At 46.8% G+C, this 16,927-nt stretch overlaps 1 pseudogene; it reads left to right on the forward strand.

The window, feature by feature from the left end:
- The first annotated feature begins 11,175 nt into the window (after window positions 1-11,175).
- Window positions 11,176-11,643, forward strand: LOC138803239 (ubiquitin-ribosomal protein eS31 fusion protein-like; annotated as a pseudogene).
- The last annotated feature ends 5,284 nt before the right edge of the window (window positions 11,644-16,927 follow it).

Raw genomic sequence — 16,927 nt, forward strand, 5'->3', positions numbered from 1 at the left:
GCCAATCTTGGCTATGATCATCCTGCTTATCCTTCCAAGTACCTGGAGCTATAGGTGCATACCATTCCACTTAGCTTGGACTTTGAGATGGAGGTCTTGCCAACTTTTTTGTCTGAGCTGACCTCAAACTTCCACCTTCCAGATCTGTGTCTCCTAAGTAGCTGAGATTAGTGGTATGGGTGACCACACCTAACCTGGATTTTGACCTCTTAACCTCTCACCAGGACATGCACATGAAATCCATCTCAACACAGATGGAGACAAGGACCACACTTGGGTTCCTTTCCTGGCCTCTATCTGCACTGAGCAGTGTCTGGGAAAGCAATGAGTAAGTGATGTAAAACCTAGAAGAACTTTGGGAACAACACAATACTAATGATATTACCAGCAGATGTTATTTAATAAGAGTGTACTGTATATGATGCATACTCCTTGCTTGATTAGAGCTCTAGCGACATTTGTTCAGAAACTAGGTACAGGAATCCATGCCTTTGGTGTTCCTTGCTGACCCCTCTTTTTCTACCTCCATGCCAAGACCCTTCTGGTTGTTGTTTGTTTGTTTCACTGTGACCCATAGAAAATGTGTTTTATACATACACTGAAATACCAGTCCCAAGTAATAGCTTCCCTTTCTAACTGTGAAGTTTTATGATAACTTCCTATCTTATCCCAGGCTAGCAAAACAAAACACTAGGGGAGACACACTAAGTCAATTTAAAGGTCCATTAGTGGCCCATGTAATTTGAAAACCATCACATTGATTGAAGGTTATACATGAATAGTAGCTAACACTAATTGCACACTCATAACCCAATTGTGCAGCTCATAACCACTGGATCCAGCCATACACAAGCCTTATTAGGCAGGTTGTTACCATCTCTAAGATAGAAACATGAGAGGGCCAAGGCCCGGACATCCTGAGTGATTTAGCAGTGCATCTCTGTCATGGGGATCAGCTACTGCCACAGAATGGGCAGCTGGAAACCTCAGTGGTGCACAAGAAGGATCTTTCTCCTGAGTTTGACAGCTCGCTGGAATGGCTAAGTGCCACATGCATCTTGGCCTCATCCTGAGATCACTGGACCATCGGGGATGTTCTGACTCCATGGTAATGCCAGTGGTACGAAAGACCCTCCCCCGCTATGAAGCACATTTCCAGCCTCCACTTGTTCCCTATCTGCCACCTCCCAAGGCATAGGATGCACGGTTGCACTTTTACTGAAGGCTCGGGGCTTTTCAGAACAGAAAAACACAGACCTCAGTGTCTCAACACAAAACTACTCCATGGCTTTGCTCAGACTGTTTTGGGGATGTGGAATCAAGTCCAAACTGCACTTGAAAGTCACCCATGTACATAGTTACAAGACTTGCAATTCTTTGTGTCTATGCTCCCAGTGAATCCAGTCCCTTGAGGAGGGAGAAGGAAGGAGAGAGTGGGAGAAGGAGGGAGAGGAAGGTTGATATATAGGAATATAGCCTTATGTCTCTTAGCTGAAATTTCTTCACCTTTAAAATGATGATACAGATGAATACATTTGAACACACTGCCGAATGACAAAATTAGCCTAGGGTCCAGCATACAGAGCAAGGCTCCACTTCTGCCACACTGTCCCCATTCTTACTGCACGCATAGGCATGAACACATACCCTTCAGTACATAGGGGTGATGTCAGCAAAAGAGCCGTATGAGACCTACCAGCACTTACCTCACAGGGGCAGGCTCTAGAGCAGGCAGTTTTCTCTGTGTGCTGGTGCTGGCCCCGTCAGGGCCTCCTCCGGGAGGATACTTGACGTAGATCATCAGGTGAAGCAACATCGGCTCTCACATTTTGCTAAACACTACCAAAACTATCCTCTCTGACAGAGGCCGCCGCCCCCCACTCCCCTTCCAGAGCCCAGTCCTACTTATCTCTCAGATAGGGTGCCAGCCTAGGCACACCCTGTCCACAACCTGGCCTCACACGCTTGTTCCTCTTGCTCTGCACCCTGAACATTCTGGACATCTTATCTTTCACATCCTATCTTCCCTGCACATTCCCATGACCTTTAAACAATGGAGAGTTAATCACTGCTGATGTCTTGTGAGGTTGAAATTCGTTCATTCATTTGCCCAAATATCTACTCTCTGTCCACTTAGTCATCAAATATTCCCTGTATCCACTCTATACCAAGGTCTATGCTGGCTGTCAGAGACTCAGAAATAAGTTAGATGCCCACTCTCAAAGAAACACCAGAGAGAGATAGGTTCAGATACATAAATAAATAAGATAAAAGCCCCAGCCTAAACAATGGCATAGACCAAGTACAACAGTACCACAGAGGAAGACTTTGTTCTGGTCTATCCACCAAGGTCACAAAGAAGGAAACATTACCTTCTTACACAGATGAAGCAATCAGAAGCCACAGTATCAGAGCTAGAAGACACTGACAGGGATTGACTGAGGATTGCAAATATGTTCCATATCACAGTACTCCTCCCCTCTCATGACCAGGGCAGACATTACTAGTCAAACAGGGATCTTTCTCTATGAACCTTTCAATCTCTTAGTTTTCCAAGAGAATTGTATCCAGAATTGCTCACAGATAGCCAAATCCATGGGTGCTTAATTTCCTTATGTGAAATGATGCAGTATTTGCTTATAACCTCCACATGTGTCCTCTAGATTACTTGTAATACTTCATTACAAATGCAAATGCTATGTAAATTGTCACTAAACTTTATTGTTTAGGGAATCAGGACAAGAAATAAAGCCTGTATATGTTCACAACAATTGCAATCTTTTCCTCCCCATATTCTCCATCCTTGGCTGACTGAATATGTAGTCCACAAAGATGAGGACTGGCTGTGCTCTGCCCCAGACAGCCACCTCAGGCAACTGGAGCTGTTATGTGTGTCAAGTTCTATCCTAGATGGGCGGATGGACATACAAAGGTTCCAAGACACTGAAGGCCGCTCAGTGGACTGATCCTCCCATTCTTGCTGTTAGGCACAGAGGAATTAGCCACAGAGACTGTGTCAGAGTCACAGTGCATACATAGCTCCAACCTACCTCCCTGCATCACTGACAGATGAACCTTCCTGAGGGGAGGGGAGAAAGGATAACCTTCAGCTAGAAAAATCCAGGAAGCATTATGGCAGGTGGCATTTTGGCAGGCTTCATAAATTGTCAAGAGGATTAGGCAAGATAAATAAGCCGGAAGGTACCAGGCCTACACACAGTAACAGACCTCAGCTTGGAAGTATTTCATTTCTGATCATGCTGGCATGGAGCAAAAACTATGAACAAAGTATATAAACCTAAGCAACCATACCCTATCATTTACATGGCTCACTGTCATTTTTTAATGCCCTGTATCTGCTTCTCTCCAACGTGAGAAACACTAAACACAGATGCTTGAAAAACCACCTAATCCTTTAATATGGCAAGATGTGTCTGGTTCCAGGGGTCTGGAAATGTGGCTTAGTGGTAGAGTGTTTGCCTAGCATGTATGAAGCCCTGGGTTGGATTCCTCAGTAGCACAAACATAGAAAAAAAAGCCAGTCTGGCGCTGGTGGTGCATGCCTGTAATCCTAGCTACTCAGGAGGCTGAGATCTGAGGATCATGGTTCAAAGCCAGCGTGGGCAAGAAAGTCTGGGAGACTCTGATCTCCAACTACCCACCAGAAAACCGGAAGTGGCACTGTGGCTCAATTGGTAGATTGCTTGCCTTGAGCTGAAGAGCTGAGGGACAATACCCAGGCCCAGAGTTCAAGCCTCACAGCTGACAAAAAAAAGAAAGAAAGAAAGAAAGAAAGAAAGAAAGAAAGAAAGAAAGAAAGAAAGAAAGAAAGAAAGGATAGAAGAGAAAGGAAGAAAAAAAGAAAAGAAAAAGAAAAAGAAATACCAGAAGAGGCTCTGTGTCCCAAGTGGTAGAGTGCTAGCCTTGAGCAAAAGGAACTCAGCAACAGTGCCCAGACCCTGAGTTCAAGCCCCTGGATTGGACCAAAAAAAAAAAAAAAGCTGTGGCTAGTTCCCATGGGAACATCCATGCCAAGGGAATTCTGGGTCCCACCCCAAGATTCTGCTATAAACTGGAGTCTAGAAAATAGGGCACTTGCCCCATGGCCTGTATCAAACACACACACACACACACTCACACACACACACACACACACACACACACACACACACACACACAAACACACACACACACACACACACACACACACACACCCCTAAGCCTCTTCCCCATAGCCCAACCACACTAGATATTAGAAGGAATCAAGACTAGAGGTATGACTCATGGGTAGACTGCTTGTCTAGAAATCAATGGAGTCAAATGGCCTTGGAGTTGACTTTCAACTCCACACTTCTGAGTGGTAGCACTTAGGATAAGGCATTTAATCCCAGCTTCAGAACCCTCATTAGCACATGGCTAATAAAAACTACTTCATGTGCCAATATAGGTTATACATATGGAGAATATCTGAACAATGCTTCCACTAGTATTAACCCAATGCTTTGATCATTATGATTATGTCCCAGTACAGGATGACATAATAATGGATCTGCTTCCTGGGGCCTGTATGAGCTACTCTCAGGGTAAGCTCACACAGACTTCCAGCTGGACACGAGATGGAGTCTGCGTGTATTAGATGGGTGGGTGGGTGAATGGATAGGTGGAAGGATGTCTGAATAACTATTATTTCTGAAGCAGGGAATACCAACTCAGAGATCTGAGTTAGTCCGGTTTGACATCTGGGATGTCAGCCTCAAAAGTCACATCTCCTCAGTGACCCTCTGCATTACAGAAGTTCCCCAAACCCTTTCCAACCCTGTCCAGACCTCAGCAAGCTGAGCTAGACCTTGCCCTGCCACCCTGCTTTGCTCTGCTACATCCAGCCTGAAGTCCTTACCTTTGCCTTCAAGGTCATTACGCCAGGCTTATGCACAGGTCTGCTGGGCTGGGTTGGGTACAGCAGGGTGTTCTGTGGAGGACAGAAACTGTACTCTGGGCTGGACCATAGCAGTAGCCTTGACACCTGGAGAAGGATGATCTGCCTGCAGGTGAGATGGGGAAGTTCTGGGTCCCTTCCAATTGTGCAGAGCGTTCAGGGTCTCAGGCTCTCAGCTCAGTCCTGCCGTGAGTACCATTCCTCCCCAGCTTTAATCAAAGACTGCGCATCACCCTGCTCAGCAGTCAATGTCTCAAGCAGCTGCCCATGGCGGTGCAGGGCGGGCCTTCCTCCTAGCTCCTGCGGTCACTTGACACACAGTAAATTGCTTTTCACGAACTCAGGCAGGAGGCAGTCCAGGGGGGGCCACTGCCGCATGACGAGTGACATTCAAAGGTACAATCTTCATTCTGCACAGGCAGTAATGGCAGAGGCTCCGAAATGCCACAGCATTGTGGCACCTGGCCCAGCCTCTGAGTGAAGAAATATCACTGGAGATGCTGATGGAGGTGGGCGGGGCCCAAAGGAGCCATGTGCCAGCCTGTCTTATGGGAGTATGATGGCCTCTCCCACCTTCTTGGGCTGTCCTGTGCATGAACCAAACAAAAAACATTCCCCACCTGTGAGGCGCCACCTGAAAGTCCTCCATGAGCCCATGAGCCTTGTGTTCCTGTCTTCTCCATCTTTATTCTCCCTCCTGCCCCTTTCCAGAAGGGCAGCTCTGTGCTGTGTGGATTTCAGCAGAGGACTTGCTTGTTAGTGGCAGGTAGGGATTGGCTGAGGGATGCAAAGATGTCACACTGGCTTTTCTGCTCTGGACAGGATGAGAGGGGAAGGAAATGCCACACGCAGCACTAGATGCTTCTAACAGCCATAGATAGATACAAACAAATACCCCCGTTTCACAGAGGGAAAACTGAGATGCAGAGAAGCATTTCAGAAGCAAAAGCCTACCCCCAATCCTATGGCTAGAAGCATCCAGATTGTTCTATTTGAGGTAGGGGTAGGTAGATAGGCAGTACACAAATCATGACACAGGTCTTGGATAGATGATAGGCAAGTGAGCAGGCAGTGAATGGATGGGGGATACATGGGCTCAAGGTGTGGTTCAAATGGTAGAGCACCTGCCTCATAAGCATGAAGCTCTGAGTTCAAATCCTGGTACTGTTTCATCACCACCACCACCACCACCACTACCCCCCCCCCAAAAAAATCTTGGAGGGTGTATGTTAAACTGTAAATCAATATCAGAACAACAGATTGAGCCAGCCTTTGTCCCTAATGTCCAGACAGTCCCTCGCCTGTTACACAGGCCTCGGAGCCAGGCAGTAGAGGCCTGTACCTGGGCTCAGTCTCCAGGAAACCTGGGTCCTGAGTAAGGGACTGAAGTGGACCCATGAATAGTAAAAGACTTGATTTATTCATGTTCTAACTGAAGATAGAAAGCCCCCCCTCTCCCCTTGCCATGTCTCTGTCTCTGGAGGTATGTGGGCCCAGGCTCAGGCCTCTGGCAGGAAGGCTGTATGAGAAAACCCTGCCTGTGGATCTGTCCAGGAGAGGCTCATGCCTGCTAGAGCAGGGAGGCACACCTGCAAGAAGGTGGTACAGTTTGCATCCCCTGAGCGTCCTGGACTGGCCCAGCGCTCCACTGCTTCCTCATCCCTGCTGGCAGCAGCTTCTCACATCAAAGCTCAGCCTCCTCCATTATTCACTAAGTGCCTCCCTCCTCCCAACCATGGGACACCCCTTTCTGGGCACCTGTCACCCTTAGAGCTTTGATCATCAAACGCTTCTCTCTGCATGCCTATTTCATTTTTAAATATAGTCATTTCCTAACTCAACTCCTAGTCCATCATCAGGGAAGCTTTCCCTCCCCCCCAATCACTCAGGCCAAAATCTTGGGATTATTCTGGAAGAAATGCTCCCCTCTACCCACATCCATCTAATATTCCACTCCATCTCTACCCTAGCCCAAGCCCTCACCTCCTTCTTGCCATTTCCCATGCCCTGTCTTCTCAGCTCAGCAGCTGCAATGAGCCTGTTCAAAGACTCAGGTCACACCCTCCAGGCTCGAAACCTGGGTGGCTCCCAGCTCACTAGGGCAAAGCCAAAGCCCTGAGGTCTCACCTGCCCTGGCCCTGGCCTCTCTCTGAGTCCCATGTTCCTTACTAACTCTGCTGGCCTCCTGGATGTTCCTGGAATCCCGGAGGCACATGCCCACCTTAAGTACCCCTGGAGACCCTGCGTGGATAGGCAGAGCTCCCCAATCCCCACACCTCCTCCTGCCACGGCCTTTCCCTGCTCACCTCTACCTTCCATCACGGTTGACACCATCCGGCAACTTCCTAATTTGCTTATTTATTGTCTCTTGTTCATTTTACAGGTCCTCAGAAGCACAGATTTTTGTCTGTTTTAGCCATCTTTGCATCTTAAAGCCTAAGTACACTGTAGGTACCTAATAAATAGTTGCCAAACAAATAAAATGCAGGTTGTTAGAAGTAGAAGAAATCTAGCAGATTGCAAAAAGTAGAGAAAATGAAAGAGACAGAAGAAAAAGAAATACAGTCTCATTGCCTAAGCACAACATATCATCAATATTTTGGGACAGTGGTTCCCAGCCCCTTTTGTTAACATTCATATAAGTATCAAGAATTGCTTGTCTGTGCTCTGTCCCAGGCCATTTCCATCTTAGTGTATATCATATATCATATCATATAATATCATATCTGTCATTTTAGTCTTTCCTGCAACAAGACAAATGTCAGATGTTACTGGTTTTTCAGAGGGAGAAACAGAAGCTCTGAAGAGATGACCAAGAGTGGCCAAGTCTAAACAGTTGTCTTAACAATAATGTTAATATTAGATGCCATACATTTTATCTAGACTTCAAAATAATTATATTATGATAATTTCTACATGCCCTGAATACTTTTTAAATATATTTTTTTATTGTAAAGATACTGTACAGAGGGGTTTCAGTGACATGAGCAAGGTAATGAGTCCATTTCCTATGTCCTGAATACTTTTTTTGGGGGGTGGGTGGGTGGGCAGTGGCTACCAGGATTTGAACTTAGGAACTCATTGCTTGTTCAGCTTGCTAGCTCAGCTGGCACTCTATCACTTGAGTCATGCCTCCAGTGCAACTTTTGGCTAGTTGTTTTTTAGGGCATTTTTGTCTGGGCTTCCCTTGAACCACGATCCTCTCCTTCTCAGCCTCCCAAGGATTACAGGCATGAGCTACCATGTCCATCTATAAACATAGTTTTTAATGACTATGAAACAATTTGCCAAGAAAAGATGCTACTAGTTCCCTAACCAGTCCCATATCATTTAGGAGTTAGGATATTTCTAACTTCTTCTTCTTATAAATAATAAATGAGTATTCTTAACAACAAAGCCTTTTCCACATTCTGATTATTTTCTTCATCTATATTTCTAGAAAGGAAAGCCCCAGAGATCAAGTTGGATGAACTTTTTTAAAAAAGTTTCTAAATGGTTATCATTAAATGCCATGTTATGAAGAAGCATGAGTTTGGGGCACGAGAGTTGGGGTGCTGGAGGAGGGGGCTGGGGAGAAGGTGTTCTTATGTGTTTTCCTGCCATACCTCTATCCTGTGCCTGGGCCAGAATGGTTCACATTTCTCCCTGCAGGCACATGAGGCCCTCGTTCATTATTGAAGCTTCAGTCTTCTGTGTGGCTACAGTCAAGGTCTTTGGTCCAGCACATTAATATTGCAGGCAGACTCTGAACACCTAAATATTTGATCAGAGTATGCTAGGCTGTCAATGAGCTGCGTTCAGAGCAAGTTCCTCCTCCCCTTCTGCTGTGCTGAGGGCAGCAGGCTTGAGACCCAACCACCATCAGAAGATGTAGTCTGTAGTCTGTGGAAAGCTAATCACTATAGGGAACAGATTAAAACAATAATGACACATGTTACAGCAGCCCCAGGCTTTACCCTTGATATTCTGCACCTGAAGCCTGCAGCTATCCCCAGCTGTCTGAGTAGGGGAAGACGGGGAAGCAGGGTCTATAGCACCCAGCCCGGGACCGGGCATGCAGTAGGCCCAAGTATCTCAGTATCTGAAGATGCTATTTCAATTTATCCACTTGATGTGTATTATGCATCTACTGAATACTGGGCTCCACACTTATGTAATTGGCAGACGTTATTTTAGTTGCACTTACAAGAGTGTCTAACACACAGTGTCCCAAAGGGGTTACTTATAATAATAATAGTAATAGTAACAATCTCAATTCTATGAGGGAAGTCTGATGATTATTCCTATTTTACAGAAGCTCTCAGACTCTCATAAGGAGTTGAGAAGCTAACCACAGACCTTGCCGTTCATTCTCTATGTAGACATAGATTTAGATGCATGGTGCTGGTCCAGGATCTGGGGCTTCTGGGGCTCTGAATTCACCTGTGCAGGCTCCACCTGCCCAGGTCTCAGCACCTGTTCCTCACCCAGCTTTAGCCATAGGGAGAGACAGACATAGCCCTACCCAAAGAACGAGATCCTAGTTTTCCTGGAGAAGGCCCCAATTCCTCACCCTTTCTAAGCTCCATGGTCTGTGTGATAAGCGTCTGCAAGGAAAAGGGAAGGAAGAGATGTGCGTGACGGAGGGTGATGTAGAGCAAGCAGTGGTGATGAGAGAGCCCTGTAATAGAGAACTGGCCTTCAGGGACACTAACATAGAGGTGACACCCCCAAATGAGACTATCAGGATCAGCCACATCCCAGGCTCAATGGAGAGTGAAGATCACCCTGTTCAGGGACCAAGACTCACCTGTGTGCCTGAGGGCCGCCTCTCCTCGCCCTGGGTGGCACTGCCCTCTGCCCACTCCGTGTGCCATCTCAGGTCCTGAGAATCCTAATCTTGTTCTGTGAAAATAACCAAGGACACATGCACAGATTTCATCACACTGGTTTCCATCATGGTGGTGATAACAGCGGTGCTAGATGCACATAACTGGACCCGGTCATGCACATGATCATCATCGGGTCCCTCCCATTCATCCTTCATCCAGTCATTCATTCTTTGTACTTGTTGAGAGGGGTAAGGGCATCCTACCTCCACCTTAAACCTGAGAGACTTCTCATCATACTTAGCATTGAAATCACACTCCTGAACACCCTGCCATGGCCCATCTCTCCACAGTACACTCCTCCTCTGAACACTCTCCTCCCTGTTTTTCCCTTTCTACTGACACAGTTCCAGGTGATTCTCCCAGCCCCCAACCTCTGCTCGTTATAACCTGTCACTTTATTTGACTTGCCCAATAAAGCATCTTACTTTGTAAGCTACTTTTTATTGTCCACTGGAAGCTTCAGAGCCCCCTGAGAATAGGGGGACTTGTCTTATTCCTTGCTATTTCCCAAGGGTTATACTCATGCCTGACACATAGAAGGAAAGAAGCAGGGCCAGGCACTGGTGGGCTATACCTACAATCCTACTATTCAGATAGCTGAGATCTGAGGATCACAGTTCAAAGCCAGCCCAGACAGACAAACCAGAGAAACGCCTCTCTCCAACTGACAACAAAAAGCAGAAAGTGGAGGACCCTACGTGTTTCGGGACTCAGGGGCCCACTTGTAGGGTCTCTTTATTGGTCTTACCCCTTGAAAGAGTAGTAGGCAGGTGTTCCTTTCCCTAATTTCCAGATGAGCCTCCATAGAATAGACTGGCATCAGGTGAGCCTGCCACGCTGTTTGGCATGCTGGCCACAACCTTTCTCGCATGCTTCCCACGGCACCAGGAGTAGATTTGTGATAACGTCCAAATAAATTATTGAAAAGACTTTCTGTGAGGCTGGGATGAGACTCCAGGCTAATAGCCTGGAGGTGGGGGGAGAGAGTTAGGGAGGGAGCTCAACACTCTTGAGTCTGTAGGCCCAGGTCCTCACTAGGCCCTACTGGCTGCCCTGGCCTCTTCAGGGGTGGGCAGCAGATTGCTGGGTAATTACACCAGGTGATGGGGAGGTAATGAATAAATAGTTCTCACCTGGGTTACAGAAATGTAAAGGGAGTTCAGGCAGGACCATAGGCCTGAGTGCATAGGAAGGAAGCCCCTGACAAGTCTCTCAGATGTGGGCAGTGCTTGTTCCTAATTGGAGTGAGAACCACCTTCGGGGAGGCGATGGAGTGAAGGGGGAGTGGGGTGTGGTTGTTTGTCTGGAGAGGTCAAAAGCAGAGGCTGGGCTTTGTGATCCACCATCAGTGGTGGGACCCCCACCAGGATGCAGATTTTCATCAAAACCATTGCACTCGAGGCTGAACCCTCGGATACTAAACACAATATAAAGGCCAAGATCCAGGATAAGGAAGGAATTCCTCCTGATCAGCAAAGAGTGATGTTTGCTGGTAAGTAGCTGGAAGATGGATGTACTTTATCTGACTACAACATTCAAAAGGAGCCCACTCTTCATCTAGAATTGAGACTTCAGGGTGGTGCTAAGAAAAGGAAGAAGCAGTCTTAACATCACTCCTAAGAGGAACAAGCATCAGAGAAAGAAGGTTAAACTGGCTGTCCTGAAGCACTATAAGGAGGATGAAAATGGCAAAATTAGCCGTCTTTGTCGCGCGTACCCTTCAGATGAATGTGGTGCTGCGTTTTTTATGGCTAGCCACTTTGACAGACATTACTGTGGCAAGTGTTGTCTCACTGCTTCAACAAGCCAGAAGACAAGTGATTGTGTATGAATTAATAAAAGGCATAGTCTAAAAAAACAACAACAGTAGAGGCTGGGCCTCCTATGCGATGGACCAGCTCAGCCGGAACACTGGGACCGGCGGGACAGGAATCTCGGGATAGGTGGGCAAGGAGTCAGCGAAGTGACAAAACAGACACAGACTCAAAAGAGTTGCATCTAAGTGTATCTTTATTGAGGAGAATTAACATTTTTACACAGTGTGTGATTGCGACATAGGTTCTTTGTTTAAGCACGTAATCAATTTTTAAGAAAAGTAAAGCATTGGTGGATTACATGCAAATTGATGACCTCCCACCAACTGTTTAAGCTAAGTGGTGCGAAACAAGTCTAGCATATTGTTTAATAGAATGCGTCATCTATTCAGCTTTTTATGTTTAATAATTAACAAACCTAAGACAGGACTGAACTTATATTGTACTCTTTTTATTTTTTTCCATATATTTTCAAGTCCCTTTGAAACCATCCTAAAAACCACTTCCAGGTTGAGTCAGGCATTCTCTGTTTTCTATAATTTTAATCCCAACATTTGTTCACATAAATTTCTAATTGTTATTTTAAACTATCTTATTGTTGTTTTAATAATAAACACCATAATGGTCTAGATCTACCTAATCGTTGCATAAAATCTAATGAGTTCCAAAATACATTTCCTTTTACATTAATTCATCTATTTCCATCTTTATAAGCTCCTGTGAAAGGCAATGGTTCATTGGTCAGTTCAGGAAATGTGATGTCACTAACTTTATATTTTGTGGGAAACCACCATGTATTCCCTATAACGTAAGCTGGACTAAACTTAATCACAACTGTTGGAGGAATCTTTCTTTTCCTTTTATTATCAGGGGTCCCTTTTTCTAGAAGTCTCTGAGCTTCTGGGATAACTCCTTCTAGCTTAGTTTAATTCATTAATTCTGCCTGTTGTAACTTTATCTGGAAATTTTAAGTTTCTATATTTACTATGCATGAGCCGCAAAACTGCTTGTGAAGTTGTAGGAGTTTCTGGAGGCAGTGTCACATCAGATGATAGATTGATTGGGGCATTGCCCACATTTAATCTTTGGTCCTAGTCTTTATTATTTAGAGAATCAGTCTCTATTGGACTGGAAAGAAACAACATGCTCTGTTCGCGGATCAATAGAAAAATAGCCAACACGAGAATAAAGGCAACGAATGTACATGCAAGAAGAATACAGTAAGAATAAAGGTAAAGTCTATAAAGGTGCAGTCAAGTGTATGTGAAGCCTTGAACCAACACCCCCTTCCTGCAGGCATGCTTCCTTGAAGCTCTTTGTCTAACGTGATCGCTCACGCAGACTCCGCAGGAGGTGGCGTGGCACTCCTAGGCATATAGCAAGGCACACATGGCACCAGAGTGTGCTCCCACATGGGCAGTGTGGAGATGTGGGCTCCAGGGAGGTCATCAACCCTCTCTACATGGCCCCTTTCCCTCAGCTCAGAGTGGGCAGGGTGGAGCCCCAAGATGGAGGAGTATGAGTAGTGCCTTCCTGTTCTTTCTAAGAACTGACCTCATCTGCTCAAGGTGGTAAGAGGAAGAGCCTGGCCTCAAGCTAAGGGCCAAGACATCCATGCCAGCTCTTACCGGTCCTGTTCTCCCCAACCCCTGGGACTGGTGTGGCAGAGGCTCCGTGTCTGAGGGGACCCTCAGGTCTGGAGGGGACAGAATCCTGTGGCCACCCTGCCTGGAGTCTTGTGTAACAACTATCCTCAGGGAGGGCTATTGCAGTTTTCCTGAGGGGAAGTCCTTCCTCCCCTGTCTGTCCTCCAAGTCTCCCTTACAAGCATGATTTCTCTATGGAGCGTTGGCATTGCATACAAGGAGGCCAGGGTTGAGCAGACCTGCTCTGAGTCAAATAGCACTCTGCTTGAGTGAAGGAAGGTGGGGAAAGTACTTCCTAGAAACACTCGGCTGCTCACATTACATTCCTGACCCAAGTCATGACCAGAGGCTGCAGCAGCCTTTGGCGATACCAAAATATATTTTTCTGGTATACTCTGTTGAGTGGTTCTAGTTGGCCAGGGCAGGGAAAGCCGCGTTGAGTGGTAGTAATGGTGAAGAAGAGGATTCTTAGCTGGAGACGGGCACCTGAGTCTTGGGTTTCTTTCTAGAAGTACCCAGGGCAAGTGGGTGCTTCACTGGCACGTTCTGTTCATTCAAGGTATCCCTGAAACCTATATGTCTGGGAAGACAGTATGAGCCTAAGGACTCAAAGCCAGTAGGCTGAGGACCTGGCTGTTATGTGCCAGCTGTGTGACCTTGGATAGGTTACCTGACTTAGTTGAGCCTTCTCCTCCTCATCTGTTGTTTGAGTGTAAAACACCTTCTTGAGGTGAATCCCATGCTTCCTTCCTCATGGCCCTAGAGCTGGCCACCTGGCTTCTGTGTGTCCCCCTTCCCCAAGAACCACACTGCATGTAGGAGGAGGTGATTTTGAGTTCTACCAACCTCAATGTAGACCGCTGGCACTGTGTGTGATGTGCCAGTCTAAAGCAGCCTGGCCACAGTTGGGCCCCTCCCTGCTGTCTGTGTGGAGATCTTAGCCTTGTCCTGTCTACCTGAAGGACATGGGTGAAGGGATAGAACTGACTCTCTCAGAGTGCCCTGAGCCTGCAAGCACTAGCTCATTTAGTCCATCTTGATGCAGGTGCAGACACAGAGACACAGCCAATGGTAGCTGGCAGGGCTATGCCAGGCTGCAGGGTCAGAGCTCGGGTCATAGCACAGTGGAGTGGGGGTTGTGTTTCAAGGTCTTGGGTTGGAAGCCTCCTAAGTCCAGACTGTGACAGGATTGGCCAGGGCTTGGAGGTATCCAGGCTCCCCAGACTGGAACAAGTGGACTGTCCCACAAAGTAGACTTGGAAAAACTGACGCCCAGGATGGAGGCTGTGGGTGAGGCTGTGGGAGGAGGGACGGCAGGTGATCTGGGTTGGGGTTGGACAGAGTGCTATTTGTATCAGCAATTGCTACCGCCCTTCCTTCACCAGCCTAAGGCAGGTCTATGTCAGCCATTCATCTCCCAACTCTGCCAGAACCCCGGGCACATTGAAGGAGAGGGAGAGGGGAAGATCCCTGAGGCCCAGCAGGAGGTACCTGCTCCCACCTGGAAGAGCAAAAAGGAAGGAAGTAACACTCTGACAAAATCCTCACTGGCTAGACCTGGGGAGGTTTAATCTGCCTTGTGGGTATAGAGAACAAAAACCAAGGACAGGAGAGTGGGAAAGAAACAGAGTCAACCCTCCACATCTGAGAGTTCCACCAACTACAGATCAAAAATGTGCAGAAAACTATGGTGGTTGTACTGATCATGCACAGATTTTTTTTAAGCCTTTATTCCCTAAGCAATACAGGATAACAACTATTTCTGTAGCATTTACATTAGGTATTCTAAGGACTGTAGAAATAATTTATTCAAGAGGACATGCATAGGTTATGTGTAATATCGTAGTATTTAGTGTGAGAGACTTGAGCGTCCCCAGACTTGGGTGTCCTGGAGGGATATGGGGGTGGAGGAACATGTTGGAACCACTGTCCCACAGAGGTAATGGTAACAATTGAAGGCCTAGTGGCCAGCTATCAGAGAAGGGAGTTGGCAGGCTGGGTTGGGGTAGGCAGGAAGATACTAAGTTGCATACAGCTGAAAGGCTAAGAGTCAGCATTTGCTGAGCACCTTTTCTGTGTCTGGCAATGTTATGGGCTCCATTTTTCTGATAAGGAAACTGAGGCTTAGAAGGAAGAAAGAGACCAGTCCCAGGTCCCACAGGGGCTGTGTCTGAGTTCGTGACTTACAGTTTTTGCCTTCCTGGAAGTTGTTGTCAGCGGGAAGAGACAGGTTCCTCCCAACTCCAAGTCACCCAGCAATGGGTGAACTGTAAGACAAAGAAGGGCAGAAGAATTTAACAAGTTAAAAGAGTTTCTTTAATAAGGTAGCATCTGACATGCGGGCTGCTGTGTGTCTCTCTTGAAGTAGAGAGTGTGTGCTGGGGGATCAAAGAGGGTACATCTATAGTTTCTGCTACCAGAGTGGCTGAGACAGGAGGATCACTTGTGCCCAGGAGTTCAAGGCCAGCCTAGACAATAAAATGAGACCCCTAATCAAATAATAAATAAACGGCAAGATGAGGAAAGATAGGACACAGGGCAGGCCTGGTTAGGGTGGTATTCAGAAAACCATGTGGGGTACCAGGAGGCTGGGCTCTGGTCTGGAGATGGGGGGGGGACTCCAGGCAGTCCCCTGGTGGGTCCTGAGGGAGCCTTCTAAGTTTGAGCATGGGAATCAGGCATGGGAAGGAATGTGAACAGGGCCAAGTCACAGATAAGTGACAGAGACTTGATATGAAGTGAGACATCAGCTGGGTCTTCTGCTTCTGACATCTGTGTTGTTAGGGACTCTGACTCACAATGAAAAGGAACATGACCATACACTTCCTTATGGGGCCTTGGGAATGGCAAGCTGGGACTTCCCAGGGCTCTTCATTTAACCTTTTGACCTAGGGATAGGGGCTGTTATGACCCAATTTCCCCAGTGGCTGGTAGTGTTGGATGTAAAGTTACAGACATTGCCATCTACCATGGGATAACTGAAATGAGCCCACATGTTCCATGTATGGTTGCAGCCCTGGTGCACCTGCTTCATGTTCAATCTCCCTTTACCTGATTCTGATCTCCAACACCCCCCTCCCCCATTACACAGGCATGATCTTTAATAAATAATCCTCTCCATCAAAGTCTTTCTCTGAGTCTGCTCCTGTGACAGGACCCTCTTACATCAAGCCAACCTGGCCATCCTGAGACTGGGCAGTGCCCTCATGAGTAGCATGACCCTCAATGCCCCCCCATGGTCCCACCTTATAAAAGGCAAGGGCTGACTAGGCTGACCTGAGAAGAGGAAACTGCCTGTAAGGTGAGCCAGAAAGGTGCCTTAGAATCAGCATGTTGATTCCTACAAGGGGCTGGATAGTTGTCCCTAGAAACAAAATGTCCAGGACTAATTCCCAGAACCTATAAATGTGACTTCATTGGGGCGAAAAAGATCTTTGTAAATGTAAATAAGCATTTTGAAGTTGGGAGACTGTCCTGGATTATCCAATGACTAACATCTGTACCAGAGTGAGAAAGATAGAGGCGTGAAGAGGAAGACAATGTGATGACTGAGGATTGAAGTGATTTGGCCACAAGCCAAAGTAACCAGCAAACACCCAAAACTGGAAGAGGTCAGAAAGAAACCTCTCAGAGCTTCTGGTGGGAGGACTAGCCTATGAG

Source organism: Dipodomys merriami, unplaced genomic scaffold, assembly GCF_024711535.1.
Source record: "Dipodomys merriami isolate MVZ:Mamm:240054 unplaced genomic scaffold, mDipMer1.0.p SCAF_34, whole genome shotgun sequence".
NCBI classification, from domain to species: Eukaryota; Metazoa; Chordata; class Mammalia; order Rodentia; family Heteromyidae; genus Dipodomys; species Dipodomys merriami.